This window comes from Ceratotherium simum, chromosome 6 (assembly GCF_057802395.1).
Source record: "Ceratotherium simum simum isolate JZ-2026a chromosome 6, ASM5780239v1, whole genome shotgun sequence".
NCBI lineage: Eukaryota > Metazoa > Chordata > Mammalia > Perissodactyla > Rhinocerotidae > Ceratotherium > Ceratotherium simum.
The window spans coordinates 54,931,050-54,949,034 of record NC_141905.1 but is presented as its reverse complement, the minus strand read 5'-3'; the positions used below and the strand labels follow the sequence as shown (position 1 = coordinate 54,949,034).

At 43.0% G+C, this 17,985-nt stretch overlaps 1 protein-coding gene across 2 annotated transcripts in view; it reads right to left on the bottom strand.

Annotated features, from left to right (window-relative positions):
* PLCE1 (phospholipase C epsilon 1) overlaps positions 1–17,985 on the bottom strand; it is a 325,603-nt gene that overhangs the window by 180,592 nt on the left and 127,026 nt on the right. The gene's annotated exons all lie outside the window — the stretch shown is intronic.

Sequence of the window (17,985 nt, the reverse complement as noted above, 5' to 3'; positions counted from 1 at the left end):
TCCTGCTCTGTGTGAGGCATGGCATTGAAAGATGTGGGGGCATGTATTAAGAGTAACACACACCTCTTGTGCTGCAGGATTTCACAACCTAATTTAGACGATGAGGCCTGAAAATTATGAGGTTTGACATTATTGCGAGAGGTTTGGAGCTCTGTCAAGGTCTCTGGGAAGCCAGAGACTTCTGGGTAGTGTATAAACAACAGGGAAGTTAATGGGTGAGTTGGGGTGAGTTAATCTAGCTTTCTGATGGTGGAATAAAGGTTTACTAGTTTGCGTTATCTCCATCATGCCACCTTGAGCACCTTGCCTTGGTTGACTTGTCATTCATTAATCAAATCAACAAACAGTTACCATGTGTTTATATACAGACAGTTCCCGACTTACAATGGTTTGACTTAACGATTTTTTGACTTTACAATGGTGCAAAAGCGATACGCATTCAGTAAGAACTGTACTTTGAATTTTGCTCTTTTCCCAGGCTAGCAATATGCGGTATGACACTCACCTGTGATGGTCAGCAGCGAGCCGCAGCTCCCAGTCAGCCACGCGATCACGAGGGTAAACAGCCGATATCCTTGCAACCATTCTGTACCCAACCATTCTGTTTGTCACTTTCAGTACAGTAGTCAGTAAATTACATGAGGTATTCAATATTTTATTATAAAATAGGCTTTGTGTTAGATGATTTTGCCCAATTGTAGGCTAATGTAAGTGTTCTGAGCATGTTTAAGGTAGGCTAGGCTAAGCTATGATGTTTGGTAGGTTAGGTGTATTAAATGCATTTTTGACATGATATTTTCAATTTACAATGGCTTTATCAGGGCATAACCCCCTCGTAAGTCAAGGAAGATCTGTACCAGCCATGGGTCAGGCCTGGGTAAATAAGACAGCTTTTCCCCTCAAAGAGTTCACAGTCTAGTAAGGGAGACAGACAGATAAGCAAAGATCTCAGGGTGCAAATGGAGGTCACCTCTTCTGGTGACATCAGTGACAGGCCAGGGAGGAGAAGACCCTCCATGCCCTCCAGGCCATGTAGGCACCCCCATGATGCTGCACACTTCAAATCTCACCTTAACCAGGGCCCATGGGCACTCAAGAGGACCTCTGTTGAGTTGTTCTAGGTCCTTAGGAGACCCTACTATGTACCCAGAACCCCCCTGATATTCCAGCTGCATTGACCCTAACTTGATTTCTACTCTGCCTTCCTCTGCCTGCTGGTATATACTTTCCACTTGAAGGCAGAGTGCGAATTCTTAGCTTTAATTCTCTGTCACTAAATTTCTGGTGGCTAATGTGGCCATGGAGATGGTGTGCTGGGAAAGAAAGAGCCCAGGTTTTGGGGCCAGGTATGTCGAGTTATACACCTGGCTCTGCCTTGACCAGCTAGAGACCTGGTCATGAGCATGAGCAAGCTGACTTGAATGTTAGAGACAGCTTCCTCTTTGGTAACATGGGGATAATGACATCCATTCTTAGGAATGTTGTGGGATTCACCAAGACAATACATGGCAAGTGATCAGCCTAGTGTCTAGAAATGGCACCTACTACTATTGGGAAAGAAGAGAATGGACTCTTCTATCCTCAAGGAACATCAGGTAGTTGTATAACAACAGAGCATAGTCTATGAAATTCACCATGGAGGTTATACCCCTGCTCTTACATGCTGCTGGATAATATCATCCTAACCTTATTTGGGTATATTGTGAGGGCAAACAGGGTAGAGAGCTGCAGAGCTCAGGATATGCTTTTCTTCTCTCAGCCCCAAGTCATACAAGCAATCTCTAGCACACTGAGTCTCAAACGAGTCCTTCAGAAGTAAACGCTCTAGATGTTCAGGGAAAAGAACCTGCTGTGAGGTTTGATGGCTAAAGAAGGCTTCAGAGGGAAAGCAGATTTGAGCCTTGGAAAACAGGCACAGCTCTAATTGGAGCAGCTGGGGGAGGCACACGGTAAGCAAGGGTGAAGAAGCTGGAAAACAGTGAACTCATCCTAAGGACAGTGAGCAGAGCAGGGTATTTAGAGCAGGGAGTGAGTGTAGGGAATAACCGGGAAATTAGAAAGGTCAGTTGGCCTGATAAAAGAGAGCCTTGAATGTCAAGTAAAGAGGTTTAATCCATCAGAGGTGGGGAACTCTTCACTTTTTTGTTTTTAGCAGATGAATGATGCTAAAGAGGTTTTATTTTACAAAGATGACGAGGCTGACAGTTCTTAGTTACTAACGGGTTGACCTACTTGCTTTACTTGCCAAGCTGCTCCATTGGCTCCTTATGCCCTCACTCATTATCTTATGCATTCCAGTTTCCACATCATGCCTTCAGAGATTCCTAATGTCTCATTCAGTCCCTTATCCAGCTTTCCCGAAGTGTTTTCCTCAAATCTTTAGATCTAGAGTGATTGCATGAAATAAGGACTCCTTGATCACGGAAGTTTGAAAATCTCAGTACATATTTCTCCTTTTGAAGATTTACATTGCATATTAGAATATTAAAGACAATTAAAGGGGTCAGAGCAGAGCCAGCCCTGATGGCCTAGTAGTTAAAGTTTGGTGCTGTCACCACTTCGGCGGCCTGGGTTCGCTTCCCAATCGCAGAACCATACCACCCATCTGTCAGCTGCTATGCTGTGGCAGCAGCTCACATAGAAGAACTAGAAGGACTTACAACTAGGATATATAACTATGCACTGAGGGTTTGGAGAGAAAAAAAAAAAAGGAAGATTGGCAACAGATGTTAGCTCAGGGTGAATCTTTCCCAGCAAAAAAAAAAAAGGATCAGAGTAAAGAAATCTATTTTATTTTGTTTAACTATGTGTTTGAGTATTTCTCATGTTATTTGACTATGGATTTTTTTCTTAAGGACACAGCCTGTGAATGTACTGTTGTACGAAATAATTTGTTCTAATCAAATGGCCTTTTCTTATTCTCATTTCCTTGACCTTTGTGGAATCTTTGAAATAGATAATCACCTATCTTTCTTGAAGTTCTTCCTCTCTTATCATCTCACTGCTCCATCTCTGCCTTATTCAGTGGTTCCCCTTCCTCCTCAAGCCTTCAAGACAGTTATAATGCAATAGAGAGGTGCCAACAAGTGCCTAACATAGGGGGTCATAAATTGGCTGGCCATGGGTCAGATTTATCCAAAAGACCTGCTTCATCTGACACAGTGTTTTAAAATGAGGAAGGTTTACAGACACATCTGAAGTTACAGCATCTCCTGAAAAATGGGATAATCTGGAAACACTGAGCATTCCCATGTGGTGTCAAATGACTAGACCTTCCCCCCACTGAATGGGGCATGAGTTCTACAATTGGCGCCAGTCCTCACCACTCCCTAGTAATCACACCTGGCCAATATCTGGTCACCATTGGTATATGTGTTTGTGAGCCTTGCCTTAATTGGATAGGGACATGGCTGTAGATACACACAATAAACATGTACTGAGCTCCTCCAAAGTGCTCTCTGTGTGCTCTTCCCTGTGCTAGTTGCTAAGGCTACAAAGAGAAAGCCATGGTCTCTACTCTCAATGTCTATAAATGCTATGTATTTCTTAAGTAATCATTCAGCATTGCTCTCAGCCACTTGTTTCTAAGTCCTCAAATTTGTTTGAAGAAATGAGAGATGAACAGCTCTAAGAATAAAGTTCTGAGCTGCCATCACCATTGCTAACACCCCCTCCACAAAGAACCAGAAAGAGATCAACAGGTTCTACTAAGTTCTGGGCTAACACATGCTAGTCATACCAATACTGAATGAGCTGAGTTCAAGTTGCTTGTTGGAAAAATGCTGAAATGTGGATGAAGTGGTAGATATGGCAATGCTCAGGCAACATGTTAAAATCGGGCTATAACATCTTGTTAGATCATCCACTTAAAAAAAGCAATCATGGAAAATCCCACATATATAGAATGGGAAGAGGCAGTAAAGAACGGTCATTATGAGTGTGGCTTTAGAGTGTTGGTTTGAACCCTAGCTCTCCTGCTTCACAGCTGTGTGACCTTGGACAAATTGCTTTGCCATTCTGTGCCTCAGTTTTCTTTTCTCCAATATGGGGATATAATAGTATCTGCCTCATAAGATTGTGGTAAGAATGACAAGCTTTGACAAATGTAATATGAATACAAGAGCACCTGCCACTTAGTAAATGCTCAGCATTTTGGTTTTTATGACAATGGTGACAATGATGACTGTGGTAGACTATAAAAATGGCCATATGTTATTTCCTTCACTGATTCCGGACCAGCCTTGTGATTTGCTTAACCAATGGTAATTTAGCAAACGTGGTGCAAGCAAAATATTGAAAAATACTTGTACGTTGGAGCTTGCTCTCTCTTGCTGCTTTTGGGAACTCTGCAACAACTGTCACGTGGCGAAGCCAGAGCTAGCTCGCGGAGGAGAGAGACCTTGACCCAGTCACTTCTGTCACCTTGGCTGATAGCCTGCCACCAGCCAGACACATGGGGAGCCCATTCCAGATCCTAGATTATCCAATTGCCAGTCCAACTGCCATCACAGATACATGAGAAAGCCAAGCAGAGATCAGTTGATCCAGACTGGGAGCACCACCCAGCCAATTCACAGAAACATGAGCTAAACAAATGATTGTTGTGAAAAGTCAGTAAGTTTTAGGAGTGCTTTGTTACAAAGTAAAAGTTAACTGACAAAATGATGAAGTATTGGGCACAATGATAAGTATTTACTTGCATGAGATTTGAATCCACATATTAACCCTATGAGGTTGATTCAATTTGCAGATAGGGACAGTAAGCTAGAGAGGTGGAGAAATACAGTCAGCTTTACACAGCTAGTAAGAGGCTGAGCCAGGGTGAAAATCTGGGTTTGTCCAACTCTGTGGTTTAGCTTTATCCATTTGTACATGGTCACACCCAAAGCTCAAACAGCGGGATTCAAGAAAACATGATTATTTGGCAAGAGGTTTAAATCATGTTTACATGGCTATTGTCATTGTTTTTATTCATGATAATTCCTTTCATGGTCATCCTAAATTACTTTTGAAAATAGTCAAGTTATGACTAATGAATGACCAAATACGTTTCCTTTATATGGAGATTTATAGTTTTAAGTTACAAGATGAAAAATTATATAAACTCTATCTCACTTGATTAATGTGGTAATAGAAGGTGCTGAAAACTAGACAGACTACTGCTCTATAAGGGCCAATATCTTTTTTGAGATAAAATCAGCATGTCACAACACGGCATCTAAGCTTGCTAAACAGATATGTGTCCATTAATTCATTCAACAACTGCTTTATACTTAATAAGCACATATGTTGTGTCAAGCCCAATTGCTGGGGATCCAACAGTGAGCAAGAAGAGCCTCACTTTAGTGGAGAAGGCAGACAATAAATAAGTGGGACAAATAATTTAATTAAAAATTGCAGACTGTTATATATCATCAAGATATATTTTGGATATAGATTCCACAGGACTTGTTGAAGTTGGTGGGAATGAGAAAAGGAAAGGAGTCAAGGTTTCTACATTTGGTCATTGTTAAATTCTTAGAGATTTAAGATTTATACATAGAGCTATAAATCAGTGTTGCAAACAGCGCTCCTCATGACTCCTATGTTTATCAACCACTGTGAACTGTGAGTGGGTCCTCCCTGTGGAATTAGGCCACTCCGATTATGGCAGATGCTGCGTTTGAGCTGAATAAACTTGATATTATGAAGTTACTCGCAGAGAAGCAAGCAGTGCTTAGACAATACTTAAGAAAACATTTGCAGTTCCTTGTGACTCAAGAAAGAGGGATGCCTTGTAGAAACCAGCACTGGGACATGGAGTTCAGACCCAAAACAAAATAAAACAAACATCCAAGGCTGAAGAGAACCGGGGTAATTCAGAAGGAGACAAAGCCGAAGCCTTACTGCATTGAAAGACATGAAGTAGCCACACACAGCATGTCCACAGCTCTCACCCAGGAGGAAAGCTCCTTCCTCTATACACCAGAAAGGGCTTTGTCTTAACTTGACTTCTACTGAGATAAAGAGGGTACTTGTCAAGGGGAGTCAATTTTATACTTGCTCAGTTTCAAAAGCTATCTTACTGGGGTCAGAGTTATGGGAAATTATGATGTTCCAAGATTTGATAGCATATCCTCTGAAATCTTTCAACAAGAAGAAGGCTTGTTACTTAGGTGTCCATTGGTTCCTAATAATAACACTTGTAATCGCTGAAACATTTATAGAGTGCTTAAAATGAAGTAGGCACTGAGCACTGACACATGATTTCACTGGAACTTCAGAACAGCTCTAGGAAGAGGTCCTACTATTACCACCACTTAAAGATAAGGAACTAATGTGCACACAGCTAGGACTCAGCATTAGGACTCTCCATCTCTAAGCCAGTGCTGCTAACCACCAAATTAAACGGTTAGGGAATCCTATACTACAGTTGTCAAAGAAACCACTTTTAAGAGAGGGGTACTTGTAGCAATGATCCTTCCATCTCTCTTTGTTTACTGTCTGTCTCCTCCTTCTAGAATGTCAGCTTCAGGGCCAGCCCCATGGCTTAGCGGCTGAGTGTGCGCGTTCCGCTGCTGGCGGCCTGGGTTCGGATCCCGGGCGTGCACCGACGCACCACTTCTCTGGCCATGCTGAGGCCGCGTCCCACGTACAGCAACTAGAAGGATGTGCAGCTATGACATACAACTATCTACTGGGGCTTTGGGGGAAAAATAAATAAATAAATAAAATTATAGAATGTCAGCTTCATGAGGACTTTATTTCTTTTTCATTGCTGTATCTCCAGTGTCTAGAAGTGTTTGACATTATAGCTTCCCGATAAATAGTTCTTGACTGAATTAATGTCTCTATTCTATATCTTTGCCAAGAACTGGGAAGAATCCTCCAGTCTTTTGGCCATGAATCTATTGGATTCATCTGAACCACAGGTGACATTGTATTGTCACTTGTATTTGCTGAGCACCAGATACAGAAATCACAGGAAATGGCATCAAGTATTATAAAGTATTCAGAATAGCTGTAGCCAAATGAGGCTCTAATTGCTACTAGCCAAATGTGGCCCATCCTGAGAAATTTACCAATGGTTTAACATTATTTCATTATCACTTGCTAATTGGCTTAGAGGTGAGAATGCTTACTCAGATCTATTCTCCATCCTAACTTTTCATGAAAATGATGATTTAGAAGGATCATATAGCTTAAAAAAAACCAGGATAAAGATTCATATATTAGCTCTCTTAATTCAATATACTTCAACAAATGTCAAGTTGCAGTTACAGAGACAAAGGTAGATGCCTGAGAACGTGTTTTTTTAAAAAGGACATAGTCTGTCCTGTGACTGAAACCCACCTTTCCCTCCTAGTTTTCTTATCTTTAACACGAGGGGGTCAGTCAACACTATCTCCAACAGTGTTACTGTTTGATGACCCATTCTTCCTACCCTTCTTAAATAGAGGATGGAGGACATTAATTCACCGTAATTTCGATCATCACTATTCTCTAATACAGTATATAGTTAGGGTCTCCTCTTTCCCTCTATCTTATCAGTGTTCTCCTTCACTACGAGCTGTCATCTCTTACTAGTGACTACGTGTCTACTTCTAAGAGCACCCTTACTCTCCCTAGAATGTGATTCCTAAAGTAGCCTGAGCTAGAAAAACAAATAATCACATTTATTTGAACTATGTGTTAACTGAGAGTTAATAGGCTGGGTAACAATGTGTGAACCTCCCTCATGGAATCCAGTGTACGAGCTGTGGTTTGGAAACCCCTTTTACTGGTCTCATGGGCCCTTTTCCTAATTTTTGGAATCTAGAAGCAGTGTTCTAGAAGGTTGAAGATGAAAGAAGTTTGATTTCCGATGGGTGTGTGTGTCTAAACGAAATGCAATGATATAAGAACCGCCAAATTTCCTGAAAAGTCAACAAAACCGTGAGGCTGTTGTAGGGGGGCGGCAGCTGAGGCAGCTTGAGGACCTGTGTGGCAGGGACGGGGAGTAGGATTTTGGTAGCAGGCTGTTGCTTCCTCTGCTCTTGATTCCACATTCCATTCAAGTGCTTGTGCAGAGAATTCCATTCTACTGAGAATATTCAGACCATGCACGAGACGCTGACCAAACAGAGCTCCAGAGAGCCAAAAATAAAGGCCTTTGCTAAGGCCGGGCCAATTAACCAGATCTATGCCACCAGCTTCTACAGGAAGTAAGTCAAACCTTTATTACTACAGGAAACATCTAAGAAGGAGTGTGAGAGGATGTCCCAGGACATTTCATAATCTGGAAATTTAACAGCTGGAAACATCCTTCCACATAACTTCTTTCAATCCACATTTTACTCTTGCATTCAAATTTGCCTCTTCCATGCAGCTTTCTCTGGGCTCCAACAAGAAATAAACATCTTCTTTTTCTATGCTCCAACAGCCCCTATGCAAAACTCTCCAGTGGCACTTTCTGTAAAATATGGAAGTCACTGTTTACTCCCCTCTCTTCCAGGCTGTGAGTTCCTAGTGGGGCAGGGGCCATCTCTTATTCAACGTTTTGTCTCCAGCACAGAGCACACTGCTTAGCACGCTGCAGGCAATGGAGAGAGCAGGCAGTGAAGAAGTAACTGAAGCCTTAGAGCTAGGTCCTCAAAGTGTGGTCCCCAGATCAGCAGCAGCATCATCACCTGGGAACTTGTTAGAAATGCAAATTCTTGGGCCCTACCCCAGACCCACTGAATCAGGAACTCTGGGGCTGGGGCCCAGAAATCTGTGTTATAACAAGCCCTCTAGGTGATCTTGATTCCTGCTAAGATTTGAGAACCACTACCTGAGACCTGAAGGAGAACATATTACCTTTTATCTCTGACTGCACTTCTCATATTATCCATCCCATAAACACTCACATCCATGTCATCTTCCTTCTAGAATGGAAGCTCCTGAGGGCAGGGGTGAAGTCCTATCATCTCTATATTTCCCAAAGCCCCTAGCTCGGAGTCCAGCACAGGGCAAACTCAACAAATGCTGGCTGAATGAAGGGGCATCTCTTGCAGAAATTCCCTGAGGCTGTGAAAGTAACAGGCTTTCTGAAATGATGCTTCCAGCTTAATATTTCCAAAGATGAATCATGTCTGAGATACTAATTCTAATGGGAATTACCATACAGATGAGTCATATTGTAATGAGAAAACCTGGCTGCCAAGGAACCCTCCTGAAAAGAAAAAATCAAATCAGGACAAATGGATTATGCTGTGAGGTTGTGGTGTTAGGCAGCGAATTAGGCCAACAGAAGGGATTTAATGGCCTGAACTACCAGGCTCCCTGCAGCTCTAAGGAGCAAAAGGTCAATTAATGAATCACATGGGGACAAAGCCCCAGCAAGACAAAAACAAACTTTCACAAATCCCATAGACCGGGATGCCCTGGCTCAGAGGCTCAGGGGCAGCGTTCTTGCTAAGCTGTGCGCATGTGAAGCTGCGAGGGACAGAAAGCTCCTGAAGTCCTGTGGTTCCAGGCTGCTGTGTGTCCACAACAGGTGAAGGGGACCAAGGCCAAACTATAGGGCCACGTTGTTTGCTTCCTTTGCCCCAACTAAATTCCCACTCACCTCGTCCCGGCTTCTAACCTCCCTCCCTCTGCCCAACTGAAAGGGATCAGTGTTGCCACCCATCTTCAAGGTTCCCAGAGGCCCCTTTCTGCCTGGGTTATTGCTACTGCAGCACCAACACTACATTTCCTTCCTCTACTCTTTGCCTGAAGACTGTCTGAGGCTGACCTCCTGGAATATATTGCTCTGACCACCAGAGGTGGGACAGCAGAACAGAGGCCTTAGGGTGGAGAGGGAAGAGCCTGGTCTTTGCATCACATTGATCATGCTGGACTCTTAGTGCCCGCATTTAGTAGCAGTGGGAAAGCAACTTGTGTTTCTTTAATGGAGATTATCACAGGGTTGTTATAAGCCAGGATTAAATGAGATAAGATAGCTGTGAATTTTTGTCTCCAGCTACATAGCCCTTGAGTATCCAAGTGGTCATAATAGCATCAATGCCTGAATCTTTAGAGCTCCAAGGCCATGCCTGCTTGCCTGCTGGACCTGAGACAACTTCCTACCCTCCAAAGCCATCACCCCCACTCTCACCCCTCCTAGTTATTCACTGGTGTTCCCTAGGTGGAGGAACCTCTCCTATGCCCAGCCTCCTGAGTATGAACTCACGTGGAGATGTTATGCGTTTTCTGGTCCACAGTTCCACCAACAGCCACACTCTGAATTCACTTTGGGGCTAATGCACCCACTGTGTTGTAAATGCAAAGCCTTAGTACAGTGCTTGGTACATATGTGCCATTCAATAAATGGGAGCTTATTAATCCTCTTGGTTAATATGGGAGTTATAGCATGAATCTTCTCTCTCACCTGAGGTTTCTTCCTTTCTCTCACTTCTTTGCTCTCTTCTTGCTCTCTAGGTTGCTCCTGGAGATGTTTTCTCCAACTTTCTCTGGGTCTCCATGGTTTCTTAACTCTCAATTTTTTTCTTCCTCCCCACTTTCACATTCCTTGTTTTGCTTTCTTTTTATTCTCATCCTATTTCTTCTTACTCCGTCCTGAGCTTCCTATCTTCCTCACTTCTCCTTGTCTTCCCTTTTTGCCCATTGCCCATCTCTCTCCTCCACCTCTCATTTCTTTTCACTCCCTTTTGATCTGGATCCTTTGAGGGTCTGCAAGTGGAGACCCTCCTCTAATCATTAGTGGACAGTTGTTCATCATTATTGAATGCACTGTGTTTCTTCTACTGGAAAACTGCAGTGCTTTAAATTCTTGAAAGTCTCTCCTCTGGTGGGAGCCAAGTGAATGGTCACCAGAGAGGAGCTAGGGACATTCCTTCCCCAAACTCCCAAGGAACAGGAACTCAGTAGTTGAGCCAACACTGCACCCACCCTCACAAACAGGACCCAATATAAGTTGGCTTCTGGCCTGGCTAATTGAGCTGGCTGCAGGCATGAGCACCCACTTCAGAGCCTCATGCTACCAATAAGACTTGAGAGCTGTTTAGAACAAGGAGTATAGACTCTCAGGTTTCATCCAAGGGTAGAATAAGGCTTAACAACCAGTTAGTGAACATGCGTCAGGCAAAGCAAATGGAACAGGTAGTGATGGCTGAACAGAGACCACCATGTTTCCAGGAGCCAGAGTGGTCACTGAGCTCAGACAGGTCAGGAGGACATGGAGCCTGGGAAAGGAACTGCTGAGTCTAGAAGGGAAAAGGCAGCAGGGGCCTGGACAAGATGGAGAGCTGAGGAAGAGTGTAGAATAGGAGTATAGCCCAGCCTGGGGAAATCCTGGAGCCCACATCGAGAGGACAGCCTCCGAGAGAGCCCACGTAACAGCCAGAGTAACAGCCAGGCCCCAGACAGGGGTATCCTGAGAAGCCTGGACTGGCATCCAGTGCAGACATGGACAAAGTCTCTGCCGCACTTTAACTTCTGAAGGAGAATAAATCTATGCTTACAAATATCTTCCTTGTTTGGACTCCATTTATTAATTCACTCAACAAATATTTACTGAATGTCTACTTTGTGCCAAATAGTGTGCCAGAAGCTGGAGACAAAATGATGAATAAAATAGTTTTTGTCCTCAAGAAAGTTACCAAGTATCAGGGGAGGTAGGCCAGAAAATGAGCAATTCTGTTACAGCATGCAATTCTGCAATGGTGTGAGCACAAAGTGCTTCAGGAACAAAGAGGAGAGTCTTAGAAGGCCATGGAAGGCTTCTCCTAGGAAGCAACATTTAGACACAACCTAAAGACACTAAGAGTTAGCTAGGCAAAGGTGAGGGCAGAGTAAGGTAAGAGAGAGGAAAATGTTCTAAACAGAGGGAACACCATGTGCAAAGTGGCTCCCTAGGGTTGGAGCTACGAGAGTGAGCAATGAGTCTGGGGAGAAAAGCAGGATCCTTCTGAGTCCTTACCAGTGGATGCAATTCTAGCCCAGAACTGTTTCCTTTCACAAATATTTTCTAAGCTAACTACCATGGAAGTACCTTCAGTAGTAAAAAAAACTAAAGAGTTTACAACTGGAAGGTTATATCTCCCATGTCTGGGGACACCTCTTGCTCTTCTAGGGGTATCATGCTAAACACTGAGGATGCAACGTCTAAGAAGACCCAGTCTCAGCTCTTAAGGCACCAATGGGATAGAGATGATCACTTCTAAGATTTATTACAACTTGATGGTTTCCTTGTTATTAACAAAAACCAACAGGAAGGGACAAAGTGCCCAACATTACCTACCAGCCTGGAATGGGAAGAAGAGCATCAACTTCATTCATACCCACAGCGTAACAGTGAAAGAAGCATCCCAAAGCGTGGGCGGTGATGTAGGCCTTTTCCTGTCTAGTTGGAGGTATAGAGCCAGAAAGAGATGGGAAGGCTCTGAAGGAAACATTGCCTTGCTCTCTACCTTTGGAAGACAGCAGTGGAAAGGTAAGCCTTCAAGAAGGTTCCAAAATATTGGGGACTACAAAAAAATAAAAATAAACAGGTGGTGGTATTAGAATTGTACTCAAGTTCATGGAGAAGTCAGGGACGATTTATCCCCAGAAAAAGAACTTCTGTCCTGTTACAGAGGCTCTCAGCTACATGTGTGTATGAGCACATATGGTCAGGGGTAGGATCATGTGGAGAGATTGAAGGTCAAAGACAACATGTTCAGAGGGCTCAGGAGTGTGGAAAAGTTATCACTTTCCACCTCAGATACCCATTCTGTAGTCAGATAAGAAAGATATGGTCACCATGAGCTGCATTCCAAAGCACTCAATGAATATCATTAAAAAAAAAATCCTGAAGTTGATCAAAACTGAGAGCTATAGTCATATTAAAAAAAAGTTTCTAATTTACATTCCAAAAATAAGACATTTTAGGCTCTTACATTTTGTCATTTAAAAAGCCTGTTCTGTTGTCTCTACTGAGCTTAAGGTTTTTCTTGGCTATCAAAACAAAGAGGTCTTTTGTTGACAGAAACAGGCGACAGTGTTTTGGTAAAAAGATTATATACAGAATAATGGTATGAAGCTCTATTGTATAAAAAGTAGACTTAAGAGCTTTCCCTGTCTCCAGATTCCCTGGGTTTCTTGCAACAATCTAAAATACTGTTGACCTTCACTCGGTGGGAACCCTAAAAAATGCAGTCATTATTTTCTAAACGCTTACAAAGAACACTATGCAGATGTGACTATACATAATTAAAGCCAATGTCAACAACAGTGTATATACTAACTACAGCTGTGACCAACCCCACTGGGATAAACCACTTGTAAGTGTCCCAAAGATTTCTCTCCTGTGTACCCTCCACAATCCAGTGATCCATGGTATGTCGTATTGCATGCAGTTGGAACTCATGAAATATTCCTTGAATTGATTTCAGCCAGCTCTTGGCATCTGTATTTACTGGACATTACCAGTAGTGTCAAAGGCGGGGGCCAGTGAAGATGTTGCAGCCAGCATTTGGCATATGAGTCCACAGCCAGGTGGACTAGAGGGAGGGGTGGGGTCACTGAGGCTCACTTCCAGCAGAGCAGGTAAGAGCTAAAGGAGACGTAGTGAATGCAGTGCTGAGCTGGAAGAAAGGGACTTTTGATGAGGCCACACCTCTGTGTAAATCGCAGTCATTTCTGCAGCTTCTTTGGACATCAATGTGAGCTTTTTCAGGAGCAGGTGAGGGTTCAATCAGAGAGTTCTATCATCCATGGCCCAAAAGTCAGGCCACCTTTTGTTCACGGAGAAGCTCAACGCCTGTGCTCTTTCTTCTCTCAAAATCTTGTGCCCTCACTACAACCTCGACCGTGCTTAGCTGTTCACTTCATGTGTGTGAAGGAAAGAGGAACGGAGCTCTATTTGTTGTGCTCTTGATGGGAGGAGAAGGAGCAGATATGGAGACCCTGCATGGGGCCACACTGATGAACAGGTCACAGACGACCCTGTCAACTCTTGCTTATTTGTGATCCGGTAGTGACCATGATATGTTACAAAATAGGAGGCAGAAGCACTGGGAATGGAGAAAGAAGAGGCTCTGAAAAACAGGCTCTAGAAAGTCAAAGGGGTGGGGATGATAGCAGTTCTTTCTTTGCTTTTGATGCCCTCCCTCCGAATTGCTCCTTTTCAACTCGTCACCTTGTAGCCATGGAAAAGCAAAGTCCCATCTCTTCTAAGAGGCAGAGCATATTCTGTTAGGAAGGAGGGAATGGCTCTCCCTGGCTGGGCTAACTCTGGTTTCCACTGGTCCCCTCTCATAGGTTTCATCATCAGCTCTTCCACATTTTGCCCTGTACATATTCCTAGGAATTCTGTTGTTTTTTTTTTTTTAATTTTTTGTTTATTGCCGTAACATTGGTTTATAACATTGTATAAATTTCAGGTGTACATCATTATACTTCTATTTCTGCATAGATTACATCATGTTCACCACCCAAATACTAATTACAACCCATCACCACACACATGTGCCGAATTATCCCTTTCGCCCTCCTCCCTCCCCTCTTCCCCTCTGGTAACCACCAATCCAATCTCTGTCCCTATGTGTTTGTTTGTTGTTGTTATTATCTACTACTTAATGAAGGAAATCATATGGTATTTGACCTTCTCCCTCTGACTTATTTCACTTTGTATAATACCCTCAATGTCCATCCATGTTGTCGCAAATGGCTGGATTTCATCGTTTCTCATGGCTGAGTAGTATTCCATCATGTATATATACCACATCTTCTTTATCCATTCGTCCCTTGATGGGCACTTAGGTTGCTTCCAAGTCTTGGCTATTGTGAATAACGCTGCAATGAACACAGGGGTGCATGTATCTTTATGCAATGGTGTTTTCAAGTTCTTTGGATAAATACCCAGCAGTGGAATAGCTGGATCATATGGTAGCTCTATCCTTAATTTTTTGAGGAATCTCCATACTGTTTCCCATAGTGGCTGCACCAGTTTGCACTCCCACCAGCAGTGGATGAGAGTTCCCTTCTCTCCACATCCTCTCCAACACTTGTTGTTTCCTGTCTTGTTAATTATAGCCATTCTGACGGGCGTGAGGTGATATCTCATTGTAGTTTTGATTTGAATTTCCCTGATAGTTAATGATTTTGAACATCTTTTCATGTGTCTGTTGGCCATCTGTGTATCTTCTTTGGAGAAATGTCTGTTCAGGTCTTTTGCCCATTTTTTAATTGGGTTGTTAGTTTTTTTGTTGTTGAGATGCATGAGTTCTTTATATATTTTGGAGATTAACCCCTTATCAGATGTATGGTTTGCAAATATCTTCTCCCAATTATGAGGTTGTCTTTTCGTTTTGATGATGGTTTCCTTTGCTGTGCAGAAGCTTTTTAGTTTGATGTAGTCCCATTTGTTTATTTTTTCTATTGTTTCTCTTGCCCGGTCAGACACGGTGCTTGAAAATATGCTGCTAAGACCGATGTCGAAGAGCGTACTGCCTATATTTTCTTCTAGAAGTTTCATGGTTTCAGGTCTTACATTCAAGTCTTTAATCCATTTGGAGTTAATTTTTGTGTATGGTGTAAGGTAAGGGTCTACTTTCATTTCTTTGCATGTGGCTATCCAGTTTTCCCAACACCATTTGTTGAAGAGACTTTCTTTTCCCCATTGTATGTTCTTGGCTCCTTTGTCAAAGATTAGCTGTCCATAGATGTGTGGGTTTATTTCTGGGCTTTCAATTCTATTCCATTGATCTGTTTGTCTGTTTTTGTGCCAGTACCATGCTGTTTTGGATACTATAGCTTTGTAGTATATTTTGAAATCAAGGAGTGTGATACCTCCAGCTTTGTTCTTTTTTCTCAGGATTCCTTTAGCTATTTGGGGTCTTTTGTTGTTCCATATAAATTTTAGGATTCTTTGTTCTATTTCTGTGAAAAATGTTGTTGGAACTTTGATAGGGATTGCATTGAATCTATAGATGGCTTTAGAAAGTATGGACATCTTAACTATGTTAATTCTTCCAATCCAAGAGCATGGAATATCTTTCCATTTCTTTGTGTCTTCTTCAATTTCTTTCAGCAATGTTTTATAGTTTTCGGTGTACAGATCTTTCACCTCTTTGGTTAAGTTTATTCCTAGGTATTTTATTCTTTTTGTTGCAATTGCAAATGGGATTGTATTCTTAATTTCTCTTTCTGCTACTTCATTGTTAGTGATTTTTGTGAGTTGATTTTGTATCCTGCAACTTTGCTGTATTCGTTTATTACTTCTAAAAGTAAGAATTCTTAAGACAGACTTGGCAACCCTTTCCTATCAAAGTCATGGATCCTTCCACCACTTCCAAAATGAGAGGCCACACAGAAAAAGTTAAAAAAAATCATAGTATTGTTTTCAGACACAAAACATAGAAAATAAGAACAGCCAAGAGGTGTATGTATAGCAAAAATGAGGACAAAAGAGATCTACATTGTGAGCAGTTAAGGAACTAAGGAGTGGGTGGGTGGGGAGGAATTTGGCGAGGAGAAAATCATAGAAAGATAAAATTTTGAAGCTAGGGATGGAAAGAGGGAGGCAGAGGCAGGAAGAAGAGAAGCGAGGACAGCGTCTCTGAGGTGAGTGTGCTCCGGAGACACCCATTGTTCGCCCTGGTTTTGGATATCAGAACAATTATCGCCCTTCCTCCCTACCCTATGAAGTGCTCACTGATTAATCAATGACTCACCCCTGCTTCATTGAGTGTCTCTAACATGACCAGGGGTGGTTGGAAGGCAGGGAAAGTTAACTAATAGGACAAGACAGGAGATAATAAGTGAGAAGAGAGAGAGGTTCAGGCAACTGGGAACAGACTGACTTCACCGGGATATGAGCAGCTACTGTGTGCCTGGAATCAAGTAAGGGCAAAAAATTAGACAGGGTGTAGTAGAAGTAACCTATTGTGAGGTCTGGGGGTGAAGAAATAAGGAAAGAACAGCTATATTGTGAACTCTTATCTGGGGTAATGTGGAGATTATAACACTAAGCAAAGCTACCTATAAGTGAGGTGCTGTGAGGCTTGGTCTAAAAATCCAAGCATGACAGGAAGTCGGACCCGGGAGAGATCTTCCCAAATGAATTAAGCCCTGAGATGGACAAAGCTGGACAAGGAAGGTCAAGAGGACTGTGATCACGGAGATGAAAAGTTGCTGGCTCTGAAGTGCAGGTTTGCATTGGAGATCAGACTGTCAGCCTGAGATGCCGGATTTCCTTCCTCCTCTGCCCCTGTTAGCCACATTGCTGTTGTCTCCATCTGTCCCAGTGGGAAGAAAGGCTGGAAGAGAAAGGCTGGGAAACCCAACTTGTTGCAACTTTGGGGAGAGTAGGGGTCAAAGGAGAACAGTCTTTTCCTTCCTTTCGGAGGATTTGCTTTTCAGTCCAGGAGGCTTGATGCCAAATGTCCTGAGCATTCTGGGCTTGGGGAGCCCCCTGGGCAGGGACTTTGCTACCATGACAAGGAATTTAAGGTTCTAGGGCAGGTCTTATGGAGGCTTACAGTTCCCCCAGGTCATTGTGACTTCTCTTTTGGTGGCTGTTCCCCAGTGGCCAGCTCATGGGGCCAAGTGGGCGGGTAGGTCCTGTGCTGTGCCCACCTATACACCAGGTGAGATGCAGGGGACAGGGTGGTGCTCCAGACAATACACTCACAGCTGCTTTTAAATAGACTCAGAGATACACCTATTCAGATACACATATACCTGCACATTGAGAAGACCGAACATGGCCTTCTTACACCTTGCTTTGATTCAATCATCTTCAATGGTGCCCATGCCACTGTGTCTTGAGAAGCAGTCACGACAGCGCCTCAATAACCTCTTCCTGTCCATCCTTCTGGTCTCACCCTCAATTATTACCCTACACGAACCCACGGCTCCTGCCCAACCAAGCTGCTTACCATCCATGTCCTCAGCACACCCAAACTTCCCTGCCCTAGCATCACCTTGGATGTCTTTATTTTCACATTCCTATCAGAATCCTACCCACTTCTTAAGGCAGTCTTAATGTCACTACTTAAT